Source organism: Spermophilus citellus (assembly GCF_964194105.1).
Source record: "Spermophilus citellus genome assembly, chromosome: 1".
Classification (NCBI taxonomy): domain Eukaryota; kingdom Metazoa; phylum Chordata; class Mammalia; order Rodentia; family Sciuridae; genus Spermophilus; species Spermophilus citellus.
In genome coordinates, this window is record NC_138182.1 from 87,509,795 (window position 1) to 87,528,698 (window position 18,904).

At 41.3% G+C, this 18,904-nt stretch overlaps 1 protein-coding gene across 1 annotated transcript in view; it reads right to left on the minus strand.

Annotated features, from left to right (window-relative positions):
* The window catches only part of LOC308642263 (phospholipid-transporting ATPase IB-like), a gene marked incomplete at its 3' end in the record, with an annotated part of 217,400 nt that overhangs the window by 197,685 nt on the left and 811 nt on the right, over positions 1-18,904 (minus strand). The gene's annotated exons all lie outside the window — the stretch shown is intronic.

Here is an 18,904-nt window from a genome sequence, read left to right on the forward strand (position 1 = left end):
GATAAAACCAATCTACAGCTTCTGCAATAGCCATCACTGAACTTCTTGCAGAACTTGCCTGGACTATGTATCACTTGTATGCATTGTGAACTCACTTGTATGCATTGTGAACTATCTGTTGGTGCAGCGACTTGTGGTAGTGTTGGGGTATTTATGCTGATGATGTCATCGGTGGTACAATTTTTCCAAAAGGAGCCGTCAATTAGCTTGGTGTATCCTCCTCCCTTCTGCTTGTGATGGTCGTTCAGCTAAAATTTGGGGGCCAACAGAGGTGAGGCAAAGAACCTCACCCCACCGCTGGTACAAAGACCTATCCACAGGTGTGGCTGTATGCTGAACCGGTAGTCAATAATGGGTAAGATCCAATTGCAATGGTACCAACCTAAGACAGGAGGCTGACGCCTTGAGGTCAGCTCATCCGATAACGGGAAAGGACCATATGTACTATTGGACAACCTAAGGCAGGCACGGTCCCTAAGCCACATGCTGGTTGTTTAAACAGAGAGGGGGAGATGTTGAGAGCCACAGCCGAAGGGGCCCCAGCAAACTTCCAGCTGCCAGCAAACTTCCAGCTGCCGGCTGATGATTGGCTCACAGCGGCCCCAGCAACTTCTAGCTGCCAACTGATTGGCTCCTCTGTGGTGATGCTCATTGGGCTGTTTCCCTGCCCTTTCAGACCACGGAGCTGCTCACTGGGGGACTTTTTGGCTCCGCCCACGCGACCCAGCCAATCGGCCTCAAGAGCAGGAGGAGTGGGGGAGGTGGAGAGGCTTGTGGGAAGCCAGGTGGTGGCAGTTGGGCTCTGAAGGTTTTTCCTGAGGAGCTGTTTTGTTTGGCCTGTGTGGTTCTAAAAATAAAGTTCGTTTCTTTTGACAAGTGGCTCCTGAATTGTGCCCAGCCAGACTGCGGCAGCAGTTGTTATGAAATATCATTAACTAGGAAAGACCAACCATGGAGAAGGAAAAGACAAAAGGTCTCTATGCCCAGAACAAGCCACCTGGACAAACTTTTCATCTATCCTTCTGATGGTAAATGTTCATTTATCATCCTCATAACTCCTTTAGCAATTAATTATGCTTTGCAGGCACTTTTATAATTGTCTTGGAATAACATTTATTTTCTATTATTTCCTTTTCCCATGTCCAGGTCTTATCTCCTCAACCAGATGGTATATTCCTTGGAAACAGAAAATGGATAGTATAATACATCCTTTATCCACCTTCTGTATCCAGCTCACTGCTCGACACATTAGACAGGAGAGATGGCCCATAAATATTTATTGATTTGAATCAGACTCACTGTGTGAGGATATTTTGGATACTGTTTCAATGCAAAGTTGAGTATGATAAACAGGTTCACAAGTGCATTTCTCCATTAATCAAAAACACAACTTTTCTCAAATGCCCAAACGTCTAAATCACACATTTCTCTGATTAATCTATCACTGAGATAAAAGATGAGCCTACTGTGACAGCACATGCTTATAATCCCAGCGGCTTGGAAGGCTGAAGCAGGAGGGTTGTGAGTTTAAGGCCAGCCTCAGCAACTTAGCGAGACCCTGTCTCAAAATTTAAAAGGCGAGGAGGGCTGCTGGGATATAACTCAGTGGTAAAGAACTCCTGGGTGTGACTCTCCATACCACAAGGAAAAAAATAATAATTAGACTTTAAAGAATTTCAAGTAACCCCGGACCAGCTGAACATGCCTCAGTGAAAGTGTTGGGACTGTGCTGATCCCTCCCTCTCAGTCCTGTATCCTTGGCAGATAATTACTGGCCACATTTAAGCAGTTTGGGGAGAAAACATTATAGAAAGAATTTATCAGACTCAATAAAATCACATATCTGCTTTAATATTACAAAGCCTGATAATTTCTATTTTATCCTTTTTACATCTAAAATGCTGTGTTTTCTTAATTTCAAACTCACCTATTTTCAGTTCCTAAAACAATAGCTACTTCCATTCCCCAAATTTTATTACGTGCCATTATTGTTTAGTTTTTGTTTGTCTTATTGTATTTTTTTTTTTTTTGTACTGGGGATTAAACCCAGGGGCTTTCTACCACTGGGCCACCAGCCTTTGTTTTTCTGTTGTTGTTTTAAGACAGAGTCTCTGGAAGTTGCTAAGGCTAGCTTCAAACTTGCAATTCTTTTGTCTCAGCCCCTGTAGTTGCTGGGATTACAAGTATACACCACCACGCCTAGCATTATTGCATCCTTCTAAGAGGAAATTTAATCTTTATTAGTCTCTGGTAGGGAGCAGGCAGTTTGTCCTGTGCTCATGGAATCCCCACCCCCCCACCCGCCCCCTGTAGCTGCAGAGTGATGGCCCTTGTGTATCACAGAGCTGTGCCTGAGGCCCTTTGGTTGGTTTCCTATTGGATGTTTCTTAGCGTCTTTGGTGAATCTTTTTTTTAATTATTTTTTATTAATTTTTTAAATTTCTATAAAACAGCAGAATACACCACAATTCATATTACACATATACAGCATAATTTTTCATATCTCTGGTTGTATACAAAGTATATTTATACCAATTCATGTCTTTATACATGTACTTTGGATAATGATGACCATCACATTTCACATAATTTCTAACCCCCTGCCTCCTCCCTCCCTCTCCCACCCCTCTGCCCTATCTAGAGTTCATCTATCCCTCCCATGCTCCCCCTCCCTATCCCACTATGAGTCAGCCTCCTTATATCAGCATTTGTTTTGGGGGGATTGGCTAACTTCACTTAGCATTATCTTCTCCAACGCCATCCATTTATCTGCAGATGCCATGATCTTATTATCTTATTCTCTTTTATTGCTGAGTAATATTCCTTCTTGCTTTCCCTCCTTTCTTCCTTCCCCCACCCCTTCTGTCCTTCCCTTCTTAATCCTGACACTAAATAAGAAAAATCACAAAATAGTTCCACAAAAACAATCTTGACAGCAAAAATGTCTGAAAACAGTACTATGGTTTGAATCTTGAATTCCTTCAGAGGCCCATGTGTTGAAGGCTTGGCCCCCACGGGGGTAACTATTGGGAGCTGGTGGGACCTTTCAGTGGTGAGGCTTGGTGGGATTCTTTTTGACATTAGGGGTATGCCCTTGAAGGGGACAGTGGGACCCCGCTGCTTCCTCTCTCTTTTTCCTTCCTGGCCATGAGATAAGAAGGCTTCCGCTGCCTCGCCCCCACCATGATGTGCTCTCTCAGCAGAAACCCAAACAAGGGGGCCAACAAGTCACCGACTGGAACCTCCAATAGTGCGGGCCCAAATTTAACCTTTTCTCTTTATAAGTTGATTATCTCAGATATTTTTATTGTGACAAAAATCTAACACAATTAATAGAGATAAAAGGTTTTAATTAATGGATAGAAATACATTTACAGATTAAAGAAAAAAAACTGTAAGCTTAAACACCTATCAAAAACCCTTAAGATTACAAAATTATCATTGAGTTTTAGGAAGTTATGGCTCTAGGTAATGTTTCAATGACTTCAATCATTCTCCCATTTTTCTAGAGGTACACTGAGGTGAGTTGGTGAAGGGGTTTGTTATTGATACCCATTTTAGGGACCAGTGAGGTGTCCAAGGCCGGGTAGCTATGCACATCCCAGTGATGATGCAAACTGCTACTAAACACAGGCTCAAATAGGTAGACACCACCAAGAGTTAAGCACAACACCTTCAACAACTAGGATGTGCTAACAATGACCCAGGATGTGCCCAGGACTCAGCCACCCAAAAGTGACCTAAAAAGCTGGAGGAAGAGTTTAGAGATCAATATGCACACACAAATAAGAGGAGACAAAAGTTTAGGACATGGAAAGAGGTCCATTTAGACCCCGCTGCTCAGACCCATTTGCACTATCTTAGTTTCTGCTAATACATGGGGTCTGAGGCACATGGGTGTCACCACTGTCCTGGGAATCCTCAATTGCTCTCTAGCACACCTGAGCAAAATTTATCTGGTCATTTAGGAGCAGAATTCCAAGTACAGAATCAGTCTGTTCTCTTTATTTTTCAAAAGGTAAAGAAGTAGGGTATCAGACAGAGCACTAATCTCTAAGATATATTGAAAACTCAAAAATCTTAACACCAAAAAAACAAATAACCCAATCAATAAATGGGCCAAGGAACTGAACAGACACTTCTCAGAAGTTGATAAACAATCAATCAACAAATATATGAAAAAATGTTCAACATCTCTAGCAATTAGAAAAATACAAATCAAAACTACTCTAAGATTTCATCTCACTCCAGTCAGAATGGCAGCTATTAAGAATACAAACAACCATAAGTGTTGGCCAGGATGTGGGGGAAAAGGGCACACTCTTACATTGCTGGTGGGACTGCAAATTGGTGCAGCCAATATGGAAAGCAGTATGGAGATTCCTTGGAAAACTGGAAATGGAACCACCATTTGACCCATCTATCCCACTCCTCAGTCTATACCCAAAAGGACCTAAAAACAGCATACTATAGTAATGCAGCCACATCAATGTTTATAGCAGCACAATTCACAATAGCTAAACTGTGGAACCAACCTAGATGCCCCTCAGTAGATGAATGGATAAAGAAACTGTGGTATATACACACAATAGAATATTACTCAGCAATAAAAGAGAATAAAATCATGGCATTTGCAGGTAAATGGAGTTGGAACATAATGCTAAGTGAAGTTAGCCAATCCCCAAAAATCAAATGCCAAATGTCTTCTCTGATATAAGGAGGCTGATTGATAATGGGGATGGGAAGAACATACGAACTCTAGATAGGGAAAAGGGGAGGGAGGGGAAGGGAGCTGGCATGGGAGTAGGAAAGGCAGTGGAATGAGATGGACATCATTACCCTAAGTACATGTACGAAGACACGAATGGTATAACTCTAGGTTGTATACAACCAGAGGTATGAGAAACTGTGCTACATATGTGTAATATTAATTGAAATGCATTCTGCTGACATATATAACAATTAGAATAATTTTTAAAAAAAAAAGAAGTGGGGAAATTATCCCCTTAACAGACCAGGACAGCGATTAATTCCTGTATTTACAGGACCAGTTAGGAATGTCCCTCGATGGTGTGTTCTAAGGGGAAATCAGAGGAGAAGGAAAAATGACATCACTAAATTGCTTCAGAAAAGAAGGGACAGGATATTTTCCAAAGCAAAAAACATCCATCCCTACTTGCGGATCACCCACCACATCCCTTTGCACAGTTTTGCTGAAATGCAAGTTTGAATGGGTGTCAACTCAGTCTTCGGCCATATCAACTCAGGAGCGGAAGCAGCGAGGTTGGTCGACAGGACTCTGCATAACCACTGAGCTCCTCTAAGTTTGACAAAGCACCATCACCACACAGAAAACTGGTTTTGTTTCTCAAGAAAAGAGAAATTCTTGCATGTTTTCCACAAATGACATTTCTAATGCTCTTTAAACGTTAGGCTAATCATGGTAGTCATTAGACCCTCCAAAGACATCATCTCCATATAAAGATCAAATGATCTGGAGAGAAGTGAACAATCTAGTTACAAGACAAAATAAAATGGATGTAGTCCAGGTCCCTGTGTCCCTAGTGTATTATTCTGGAAATAATTATGTCACATTAATAGTTGTTGCTTTAATAATTAATTTTATAATGATAAATAACACTTACTAAGTTTCAGGTAATGTTCTGTGCTTTATATATGCTATCTTGCTTAAGTTTCTCAATAATTCAGTGGGGAGGTATTATAAGCCACATTTTATAGATAGAGACAATGAGGCTGAGAGAATTAGGTAACTTCCCTGTGGATACCTAGGTAGTAAGTGTCAGTGTCACACTCAAAACAAGTCTCACTGGAGTTGTCTGGGAGATATCCTCTCCTAAAGAAAGGATTTTGGATACAGCCTAAACTGAACCCTAAATCACACAAAAATAGCATTGCTTGTTTGCTTGCCCTCCTCTACCAGCAAGTACACATTTCAACACAAAAAGGAAAGAGCAAATCAATGTGTCCTATGGCTCACATGGTCCCAAACCACCCTGGGTGAGGGCTAAACCACTACAACATTGGCCTTTTGGAAATGGAAAGCCTGACAGTTTTCTTTTGGAGAGGGTTCTCCTCTGTACACAGGACATTGAGCTGATCATGCAGAAGGAAAGACAAGCAATGACTGGCCATTTTCAGTGTAGGCCAGTGAGTGGCACATTCCATCCAACCCTGAGCTCACTAAAGACAGTGCATGAACCCTGGCCCTTTTCTTTACTCCTTCCATGGATGCCCAGCTGTAAAAAAGAGAGAGAGACAGAGAGTTCACGGGCAATTAAGACATATTAACGAGACAAAAAAGACAAAGCACAACAGAACTCACAAACACTAAAGCAATCAGAAAACGTCTTTTAAGTAACTATAATTCACATCCTCCAGGAAATGAATGAGTTGTCAATGCATGAGACAATACTAGACTATTATGGAGAAAAAAGAATCAGAAGTCTTTAAAATAAAAATATATAACTGTTGAAATAAAAACTCATTGGATACTAAAAACTGAAATAGAAAAAAATAAATCAAAGCTAAGAGTGAATTACTGAACTATTAGACAAAGCCAAGAAATTTGTTCAAAATGGGGCACAAGGGGATTAAGAATGTGAAAGGAAGATTCAGAAAGCTGGGGGAGAGACAGAGGCAGCGAGAGCAGCACAATTCTAAAGTGGAATGAAGAATGGGGAGACTCAGGGGAGAGCAGACTTGAAGACTGAAGATTCGAGAATTCCTAGTCCAATGAGGTGGGCGCAGTGGTGCACGCCTGTAATCCCAGCAGCTCAGGAGGCTGAGGCAGAAGGATCATGAGTTCAAAGCCAGCCTCAGCAAAAGTGAGGGGCTAAGCAACACAGTGAGACCCTGTCTCCAAAAAAAAAAATTCAAAATAGGGCTGGGGATGGGGCTCAGTGGTTGAGCCCCCCTGAGTTCAATCCCCAGTACCAAAAAAAAAAAAAAAAGAGACAGAGAGAGAGAGAGAGAAAAAAAAGATACAATTCTCAGACTGAAAAGGCTTTCCAGCACTGAGAAGATAACTAGTAGGGGAAAACACATTATGCTGAAATTTCAGAACATCAAGAATGACTATATCAACTACAAATTGGTGCAACCACTCTGGAAAGCAGTAGGGATTCCTCAGAAAGCTTAGAATGGAACCACCATTTGACCCAGTTATCCCACTCCCAAAAGAGTATAGTGATGTGGCCACATTAATGTTTACAGCAGCTCAATTCACAATAGCTAAGGTATAGTACCAACCTAGGTGCCCTTCAACAGATGAATGGATAAATAAAATGTGGTATATATATGTACACACAATGGAATATTATTCAGCCATAAAGATGAGTGTAATTATGGCATTTGCCAGTAAATGGATGGAACTGGAGATAATATCATGCTAAGTAAAGTAAGGCCAAATGTTCTCTCTGATACACAGATGCTAACACACAATAAGGCGGGGTGAAGGAGGAAGAATAGAAATTCACTGGATTAGACAAAGAGCAAGGAAGGGAAGGGAGAGGGAATGGGAATAGGAAAGAGCAGAATGAATCAGACGTAACTTTCCCATGTTCATATATGAACACATGACCACCAGGGTAACTCCACATCAGTACAACCACAAGTTAGACTCCATGTATGTATGATGCATCGAAATGTATTCTACTGTTACATATAACTAAAAAGAACAAAAAAAATAAAAAAAAAAAAGAATGACTACATCAGCAAAAAAAAAAAAAATCAAAATGAAAAAAGCTGTAAAAGAACAAGAATCAGATTAACAGATTCTTATCAGCAAATCTGGCAACCGAAAGATAATATGGCCTAGAATTCCATATTCAGCACATGGTTGCTTAACTGGGATGATGTTATGGAAGCATTTGCAGCACACAAATAATCCGACTGTTTACCACTCACAGATGCTCACTGAAAGATCCCCAGGGATCTGCTCACCAAGAAGAATGAAACCCAAGAAAGTACTGGTGAGTAGGTCCATAAATCCCTGTTAACTGTGTGTGTGTGTGGGGGGGGGGTGAATTACTCTCTGGTGATTTTGACAAGGAAGGGGATAAGACAGCATGGAATAAGACTGTGAGAAGTTTTCTTTCTTCTCTTTGTTTGGGGGAGGTCACTATGGACAAGAAAGGAGATATATGCTAATTAACTCTAGCTATCATTAGAAACAAAACTAAGTAAATATGTGTCTTCATCACTTACAAATGTTATCTGGGAGAATGAGTGTATGTGTATGAACTTAAAAACGCTAAGAAAAAATATTGTTGAAGGAAACTTGAACACTGAAAGCATAATTCATGAAAGAAAAATGTTGGGTTTTGCAAAAATTAAAACTTCTCAGCGAAAACCACTGTCAAGTGAATGAAAAGAAAAGCCATGGACTGGGAGAAAATGTTTGGAAAATGTATCTTTCCATCCTAGATTTTATGATTTAGATATGAGCTATTCCCCCAAAGCTCATATGTGAGACAATGCAAAAAAGGTGAGAGACTTAACCTAATCAGTGCATTAATCCCTTGACAGGGATTACCTGGGTGGTCATTGTAGGCAGGTACAGTGTAGCTAGAGGACAGAGGTCACAGGGAGCATAACTTTGGGGTATTTTGTCTCTGGTGAACCAGAGCCCTATCTGCTTCCTGTGGCCATGTCCTGAGACACTTTCCTCTACCACACTCTTCTGCCACTATGTTCTGCCTCACCTCTGACCCAGATCAATGGTGCAGGCCACCAGTGTACTGTGACCTCTGAGTTCCTAATAAACTTTTCCTCCTTTAAAATTGTTCTCATCAGGTCTTTTGGGCACAGTGGCAAACTACCGGAACAAAACACTAAACATACAAAGATCTCCTAAAATTCAACAATAGGAAAATAAATAATTTATAAATAGGTAAAAGATCTGAACAGATGCTTTACCAAAGAAGAAATGCAGATGGCAATTGAGCATGAAAAGATGCTCCACCTCATATGTCATCAGGGAATTGCAAATTCCAACAATAACGAGATACCACTACTCACCTAAATGTCTAAAATCCAAAATAATAACACCAAATGCTAGTGAGGATGTGGAGAAACAGGAACTCTCGCTCATTGCTGATGGGAATACAAAATTATACAGCTACTTTACACAGTCTGGCAGTCTCTTATAAAACTAAACATATTCTTACCATATGGTCCAGCAATTGCACTCCTTGGTATTTATCCAGAGAAGTTGAAAACTTAAGTCCACAAAAAAAACCTGCACACAAGTGTTTAAAGCAGCTTTATTCATAATTCCCTAAAACTGGAAGCAACCAAAATGTACTTCAGTAGGTGACTGGGTAAATAAACTTGTATATCCAGATGATGGAATACGGTACAGGGATTGAAAGAAATGAGATATCAAGTCATGAAAATTCATGGAAGAATCTTGAGTACATGATTCCAACTACGTGACATTCTGGGGAAGACAAAACTACAGAGACAGTAAAAGGAGCAGTGGTTTCTAGGGATGGATGAATGGGCAAGGTCAGGGGATTCTCAGGGCAGGGGAGCAATTCTGTATGATACTTCACTGGAGGATACATGTCATTAACATTTGCTACAATATGACACTTCAGTGCTGACATCATGGTGCTGATGTTATGTTGTGTTGCTACCATGCTCAATTCAGTGTTAACACAGACTTCACCATCTCCAAATGTCAAGTCCACCACCTCAGCACAGTACTGCCTGCCTTGCCCTGGTACATCTTATCAATGTATCATCTGCATAAAAGCTCGGATGATGGACTTGGGCCTCCTACGAAATAGCTCTCTTACCCTGGGTACCCTCGGTCATACTCTATGCCCATGTTCACAAATCCAAGGTCTCAGATGAGGGGGTGTAGCTGGTACAGCACCTGCCTAAAGTGCGTGAGGCCCTGATTCAGTTCCCAGCACCACAAAATAAATAAATAAAGCCAAGATCTCCTTTGGAAAATATCCTAGGCTACTGGCAGCTTAGCTCTTTATTTTACAGACTCCCAGATGGGGAGCCAAAGCACCCTAACCATATACTATTGATACAAGATTTCAGACTACCAATAATCACACAAGCATTGTCTTGATTATCATCACTATATTTATTATCACAGCACATAATTTCTTCAGTACAGTTTAAAAGAAATTCCTAAAAATTCAAAGTCCTGAACAATTATTAAAAAAAAAGTCTAGCATTATCTCCTGGAAATAAAATTTATCTTTGTCTTCTCAGTAAGACTCGGGGATGCTAACAACCCAATGGTGTTTGAACACTATGGTAGTCCATTTTCTGCTGCCATAATGAAATACCTGAAGCTGCATAACTTTATAAAGAAAAGAGGTTTGTTTAGCTCATGTTTCTGAGGGTTCCAGGCCATAGTGCCAGCATTAGCTCAGTTCTGCGAGGATCTCGGATGCTAGATAGCATCACAATGGTAGGAGCGTGTGTGAGGGAGAGAGATCACATAGTGAGAGCAGAAGCCAGCCATGGTGACTTGACCGGCCAGGTTGGATCCTTTATAAAATCACTCTTAAGAGAAACAACTCAGGGTCCCACAGGAACTACCCTAATCCTTTCTGAGGGCCAAACCCCAGTAAGTGACCTAAAGGCCTCCACTAGGCCCCGCCTCTTACCAGCACACACGGAGGAATGAGCCTCCATGACATGAACCTGTGGGGGACCAAACCTTGCAAACAACACCTAGAAAATATTTTTTTTTCTTCTGTATTTACTTCCTCCATTTTCCTGACAAACTTATTTGAGAAAGCCATAAATTATGGAGAAGATACATGTGAAGAAGGAGACATTTCTAACTGGAGGACATCATGCTAAGTGAAATAAGCCAGTTCCAAAAAACCAAAGGCAGAAATGTTCTCCCTGATATGTGGATGCTAACCCTCAACAAGGGAGGGGAAGATTAGAAATTCACTGGACTAGACAAAAGGGAATGAGGAGAAGGGAGGGAGGATGGGAATTGGGGGGGGGAGAAAAAAATAATAAATCCAACTCTAGTGACTGGTCTCTGAGGGGGGGAAAAAGCTGAGATGCCTCTGGTCTTGAAGGCTCTTGGTGTGGGAGTTTCAGGGATTTGCCACTGTTCTCCCCAGCCTGGGCAACACGCAGGCAGGGGCTCCTTTACTCATAAGTGAAGAGTGCATGATATTTAAAGATCTTCTCTACAAACATTGACTGATAACATCAGTCAGAGACTCAACTAACTGGATTTTATTAGAGATCATGTTCAGAGAAATAATAGCATTTCACAGTACTATGACCCAGTTCATCTTCAAAATTAATTTAAGGGGAATATCTTAGATTATGCCCAAGGCATATTTTGTACATGGTAAGAGGAAGACAAAACAATCCTGAAAAGACTACTGCAGGAATCCAAAGACACTGTCTCTGGGGTCTTTCCCTCGGACACTGTCCTTGGATCACTGGGCAAGTCCCTGGGACCCTTTTGTGTCTCTGGTGTGCCCACCTGCAGACAGGAGTGCTGGTGGTCCCATGATTCTATTTCTGAAAGTCTGAGACTCCATGAATAGTCGATCAAAAACGTTTGGACTAGATGATTTGTAATACTGTTCTCTAACAGAAATATACTGCAAGCCACATAGTGACAATTTAAAATTTTCTAGTAGCCACATGAAAAAAGTAAAAAGAAATCCAGAAAATAATTTTAATAACATTTTATTTTGCCTGACATATCAAAAATATGATTTTTTCAATATGTAGTAAACGTAAAACCTATTACTGATTCCTTATAACATATTTTAAATTTCTTTTTTGTACTAGGTCCTGGAAATCCAGTGTGTATTTTACAATAACAGCACAGCTCTGTTCTGACTCACCTTTCCTCAAGCCACATGTGGCTAGTGGCCACTATACTGGGTGGCACAGTTCTATGGAATTTACCTTTCAACTTTGATAACCTCTAACTCTGTTAAGTTTTGCCAACTCTGTATAAAAGATCTTGGGCTCCGCCAAAGACAAACAATACCACTTTTCTACTTGCCCATGATCAGGAAAGTTCCTCCCTCATCTCTCACTTCCTGGTTTCCATCTCTATGGAGTATGGATTTCAACTCAGCTGTTTCCAGTAAGCCCTCTCTCTTCTCTGATGTTGCCCTGATTCAAGCCTCATTATTTCCCAATTGGTATATGATGACAGGCCCTGACTCTGCACTTCATTTACGATCTTCCTTTCAGTTTGTGTCCAGCCCAATTTCTTGTTACTGGAGAACCCTTCTCAGGGGCCTGCCAGTGTTGGTATCTGCCCTTTCAGAAAATCTGCCCAGTCCCATCAGAAAATCATACGGTATAATAGTTAAATAGAGTTGAGGAAATGTATTTCCAAACATCCAGAAAGGGCAACATGAAAATGAACTTAGAGTAGACCAGCAAGTGTATTTCTATTATTCTCTCCAGCATGCACAAGAAGTGGGACAACTTGGGGAAGTGGCATGTGGAGCTGGGGATACTGCAGAAACAGTACACTCTCTTAGAGCTTAGCAATAGGTTCAGCTGAACCCCCGCTGCTGAACGAGTCTCCTTAGATTCCTGAGGAAAGAGGAACACCTTGTTTGCTATATATATAGTAACTACTGCTGTGGGCTCTAAAAGCAAAAATTCTGTAGTTTTAAAGGCAAAGTTATGCTTCCTTGACACAGTAGAATGAGGAAAAGAAAGGGCAAATTGAAAAGAGTCTTAAATAAAGATAATCATTATGTAGCTAAAGATAGCTGGTAAGAGGCCTGATCCCCTGGCATACCAAGGGAATATACCAGCAGGCAATCCATTGTTTTCTCCATTGAATACAAATGATCTGCTCCACTCTACAAGGGCATCATGACCATGAAAAAAAGCAAGTGTCTTTGAACTTAGTATTTGCAATGAGATTTCAATGTCAGAATAGGGAATTCCTCATTCCATGGAGTAGTTTTCTTACCCTAGTTCCCCATATAATCAGTCTCAGTAATGTGCTTAAAATATTTACAGTAATCCTGGGATCCTTGGCGCTGTGTGCAGCTAACACAGAATCTCTGGAGATACAAAAAGGGGAAGTGCACTCAAATACATCTCTGAAACATGAAATATACACATGATGATAATCTGGCATAAGATCACTCAAGGGTAGAAAACGTACTTCCAAATGCAAACTCTCTGAATCAAAAAAATGAAAAAAAAAAATTTTAACTGAGTTTATTTGAGCAAAGAACAATTCATGAACTGGGCAGGATTAGGTCACTTTTTAGGATGAAATATATGATGACATATCAGATGGTGGTTCTTACAGAGAGGTGGGAGGAAGGTAAGAGATGAACCATCAAAGCAAGAGACACGCACAAAAATACGACACACATGTATGGTAACAGGTTGGCGCAGTAAGTCCTCCAACAATGGCTGGTGAATCAACATCATCCCTATGCACTTCTTCTCTTTCTTTTTTATTTTGTTTTTAATCTTTTTTGATGGGTCTCACGACACTGACAGAATTGGTAGCTGGTTCTGAACCCCCTGGGCTCAAGTGGTCTTCTGTCTCAGCCTGGTCCAGAGTAACTGGGACTCCAAGCACCCCTCATGGCTTCACACACACTCCCTGGGCACACAGACCCAGGGAGCCTCAGGACGTGACTGTTCCCCACTTCGGGCCTCTCTGTCCCCAGAAGAGCCCTCTCCTGGTGTGGAGCAGGTCCTGCTTTCTGTTTGCCCTTGACAATAAGGAGAAACTCGCAGGTTGTGAATGTGAGATCACTTTTATTTTTAGCCTTTCTTGATGGTGGTTAACATTTGCTCTGAGGGATTTTACTGGACTAAAAGGGTGTAATATCATCTTATATCAGTGTCATATTGACGAGACGCCTATTTAGTAACTGTAAAGATCCAAAGAGTGAGGGTAGAGACCCATCCTCAGAGGCACTGTACACACATCCTCTCATAAATGTCTAAAAACATTTTAGAGAATAATTTTAACTTAATCCATTGGTCTAGCCGGCTCCTCTCTCAGATAAGGGCTGAAGATAAAACGTCTGTTGTAAATGTAAAATCAATTATTAAACAACGGAAGCTATCAAGTGAGGTGCATATTGGCCACCTGAAGGCACAAGACATACTATTCCAACAGGAGGTGATAACCTTCAGAGACACCAGGGGACGAACATTCTAAAATCAGAGTGGCTGGTGAGTGTTCATTTCTGCAGTCACAGATGTCTGGATAACGATGCTGAAGGAACACTTAAATTCCCCTATCATGACTCTGCAGTTATTTCCTAGTTAGGCCTCCACCGTTAGATTTAGGGGGAAGAGGACAACTGAAGTTCTTGCCTTTTCTGCTATTCTGTAGGGTAAATGTCTAGGTGAAGGAGTTTGTCTTAGTTGATGACAGCATTAGAAATATAACATAGTGCCTATATAAGCTTCATCACACATGAAATAATTAACACATGCATTTGTGTGCACATCACACATACCACTACAGACCTTGTGAGGCAAAAACATCCTTGTCTATAAGAGAAGTAAAAGAATATGTTTAACCATATGGGTAACAAAAAGTGTAAAACTTGAATCCAATTCCCTCCAACCTTAAAATTTGGCATTTTTAAAAAAAAAAAAATTTTAGTTATCAATGGATCTTTATTTTATTTATTTATATGTGGTGCTGAGAATCGAACTCAAGGCCTCACACATTTCAGGCAAGTGTCCTACTGCTGAGCCCCAGCCCCAGCCCCAAAATTTGGCATCTTGACCCCCACACACATATACTTCCAAACAAAATCTAGACCTTTAGAACAAGCCCCAAAATTACCCAGGACACAACTCAGTCAAATCTTTATTGAGTAGTTACTAGATGGTGGAGAAAATGGAACCCAGAGAAATTAGACCCATGTCTGTCTTTATTTCTTATGAAGGAAGAGCAAACAATGTGGAATGAATGAATTCGTTCTGTTCACCTCACATGTGATATAGAACTGGGCTGACTGGAGATGGCAGAATGTTCACTAGACTTGGGAATTAGCTGGTTCTGTTGGAGATTAACCACCAAGCAAAGAATTTCTCTGTATTTTTTCCATCCTGTGAAATGAATGGATTAAATGACCTCTTGGATGTCCTCCAGCTCTTACGTTGTAACATTACAGCTCCTTGTATTTTCAGCTGCCCTGATTCTTCTCCTTAAAACTTGGGGCAAGATGTTATGGGAAAGCAAAGTCCATATAGGAACTCATGTTTAAAAAAAAAAAAAGACATCTTTCATGACCAGGAGAAAAACCATTTTTCATGACCAGGAGAGGGCAGGAGAGATAGATGAGGTGTGAGACTGACAGCAGAACTCCCAGGACAGTTTCTGGAAGATCTGCGATCATTGGGTTTGGTATTTGGTCTGTGCACTTGCTGCCCACCTGCTCTTTATGATAATCTTTTATTTAGCCAAATCCAGAAATTCAATAAGATAGGTTGGAAACTTCTGCCCTGGACAGTACTAAAGTTGTAGTCCACAGAAAACAACTCTCCCTTCCTACTTCCACTCCCACTGCCTCCACACACTCGCCTAACTTCCCTATTCATGCGTGTGTATCACCTGTGAGTGTATGTGGAGAGCGGTGATTTGGACCACGGTCTTTGACTGACTTAAAGCTGCGGCTGCACTTTGCCAAGGGAATATTCTGTGTAAAGGTACAGGATGAGATTTCCCAGGGGCTATGGCAGTGCCCTGACTGAGGAAGTTCCAAGCAAAGATGCGGAGTGTTTCATGCAAAGGCATGGAACCATAACAGTCTTGACCTTGAGCTCAGACACCAGCTGCTGGGGATAGAGAATTCTGAGCATAACAAAATAACCACAATATCTTGCAAGTGCTGTGACCTTCAAGCCTGCCTGCTTTGGAGAAATTTTCCCACAAATAACTTTTGGATGATAACACCTATATAATAAACGTGCTGTGCTAGCTCTGGGTCACTGTTCCTCCACCAGAGGTCGGTGTCCCACCCAGTCCCAGTTTTCTCTTTGTAAATGTTTGTGTGTCTTTCTTAATCCCCCATCACCCCTCGACAGTCTTTAGGGTTAGCTGTGCGGGTTGTGGCAAGCATAAACTCAATGTTGGATAGGAGTTGCCAGCCCTTACCACATGCCTTGTAATCAACCCCTAGACCATGAGCTCTATGAGTACGCACCTGCTCAATTCACGGCTCCATCTCCAGCACTCAGAATGGTGCCTGGCACAGAGTAGATGATCAATATATATTTGTGAAATCAATGACTTTGTTTCCATTCTGTCTCCCTTACTAGATTAAAAGGATCTACCTTGAGCAACTGCAAGCTCCATAAGGACAAGATAACTCTGTTCTTACTAGTCTTTGGATTCCTATCATTGAGCAAAATATCTAAGACACACTAGCACAAAATAGATCTTTGCAAAGATAGAACTGACAGAAGTGCAATGAAATAATCCAGATAAAGAGAGAAGTCAAAGATGTCTCCAAAGAGATAGTCATCTCAGAATTGCTTTACTAAATAGTACTCTGCTTATCAGAACTTGAAGCTGACTGTGACCTGTGATCCTTTTATGGAAAGACTGTACAAAATGAGAAGCAGCAGACTTCACTGAAAAATCACATATCTTTAATATTTTTATGGGATTACACACTGTCAGGCCCTTTACCCAAGTTTTTATGAGTCAATCCTGGAAGCCCATACTACTCAGGTCCTGTTCTTGCACATTTATTATAGAAATGCTCTAAATAGACCCCATCCCGTAAAATCTTTCATTTGTCTTCTAGAATATCCACCTCTCAATAATGAGATTCCTAGACCCCCATCTCTCCAAATACTCCTGAACCTTCTTACCTTAATTACTCTGCTTTGAGGACCCTGCTCCTCACTGTGGCTCTCGGACCACTGTTCCCCACCAAAAGTCCCTTAATTTGACATGTGTGCCATCACACTGTCCTGCTAGAGGATCAGTCTTAAAACATGCTCTCTTGAACTCACATCTTCTTCCTGCTACTACTCAATTTGATTCCTCTCCACTCGCTTTTCTGAAAAATGTATCCAAAAGAGTTTTCTGGACTTGCTGTTTCCAATTCTTGTCCTCTTGTTATCTCTCGCACCTATTCTATCAGACATTCTTTCCTATGATTACACAACAGCAGCTCTTTCAAGGTCAACTGTGACCTCCACAAGGCTAAATCAAGCACCAGTGCCCAGGCCTCATCTTTCTCGAGCTCTCAGTAGCATTCCTGCCTCTCTGGGCTTCCAAGCGTTCTGGCCATTCTCTCAAACACCTCTCTTGGCCCCGATTTCCCCAACCTTGAAACACTGGAATGCTCAGAATCCCCCCAGACGCTTCTTTTCCAAGCTACAGCTGTACACACTGACATCTGGGTACGGTTATGTAATTTTTAGGGCCCGGTGCAAAATAAATTTGTGGGTACCTTCTTTAGAAATTATTAAGAATTCAAAACAGCAACAGTAAAACATTAAGACAAGTGCAGGCTCTTCCAAGAGCTGGGCCCTGCCCATCTTCAAGGCAAGAATGCCTGGAACCAGTCCTACTAAGACGATTGTTGAATTTGTATTTCTGACTTTGAACACACCCCTACACCCCAGATTTATAAACCCAGCTACCTACTAAGCATACCCACTATACTCTCTAATGGGCATCTCAAGTGTGATATGGTCAAAACCAAATTCTCCCAACCCTCCCACCTCCAAAGGAGAACCTGTTCCTCTGCAGTCTCCTCATCTTAGCAAGTGGCGTATTCTTGTAGTTTCTTAGACCAATCGCCTTGGGGGCACCTCTGATTCTCCCTCTTTTTTTTTTCCCTTTTTTATTGTTGGTCGTTCAAAACATTACATAGTTCTTGATGTATCATATTTCACAGTTTGATTCAAGTGGGTTATGAACTCCCATTTTTACCCCATATACAGATTGCTGAATCACATCATTTACACTTCCATTGATTTACACATTGCCATTCTAGTGACTGTTGTATTCTGCTGCCTTTCCTATCCTCTATTATCCCCCCTCCCCTCCCCTCCCCTCTTCTCTCTCTACCCCCTCTACTGTAATTCATTTCTTCCACTTGTATTATTCTTCCCTTACCCCTCACTTCCTCTTGTATGTAATATTGTATAACCCTGAGGATCACCTTCCATTTCCATGCAATTTCCCTTCTCTGATTCTCCCTCTTTACAAGGCCCTCATCCAAAGCATAAGCAAATACCCTTGGCTGTACCTTCCAACACAGAAAGGTTGTCCCCACCTTTCCCCACTCTGCTTTCACATGGGTACAACACACCCCCAATAGATTACTGCAGCCCCTCCCAATTGTCTCCCTGTTGCCACTCTTTCTCCCCTGTCTAGACCCTGAAGCTGATGGTCCTTTCAAGAGGGAGGTCTCCCCAAAATGAATTTGAAAGTGCCCTGACTTTGCTCAAGTGTAACAAACCTTCATCAAAATTACCTAAGAAGCTTGTTTCCCTCTCACATTACTCAACTCCTAAAATATGAAAGTCGCTTATTTTTCTATGCCTGTTTTCTCAAAACAGGAAGAGGGCAAGTGACCCCAGCTCTAAACCCTGAACCTTTCTCTTGTCTCCCACTGGCCGAGAGTCCTGAAACAGTAAGATACCAAATCTTTAGAAGGTCCCTTTTCAATTTTGCATTAGCTAGCGTCTAGCTAACCCATCATGTATCATAACCACAGACCAGCCAATTCCACAAGATCATGGTTTCTAAATATGTTATATAACATAGCAAAGGACTCAACCAGATGAGTGGTTGGGGAAGCTGTATTTGAAGTACCCAAGAATGCTACTGTTTTCAAGGATTTCAGTCGCAATCAATAGGTCTAGGAGCCTGATTGTGAGTCTGCCTGCCTGCCTG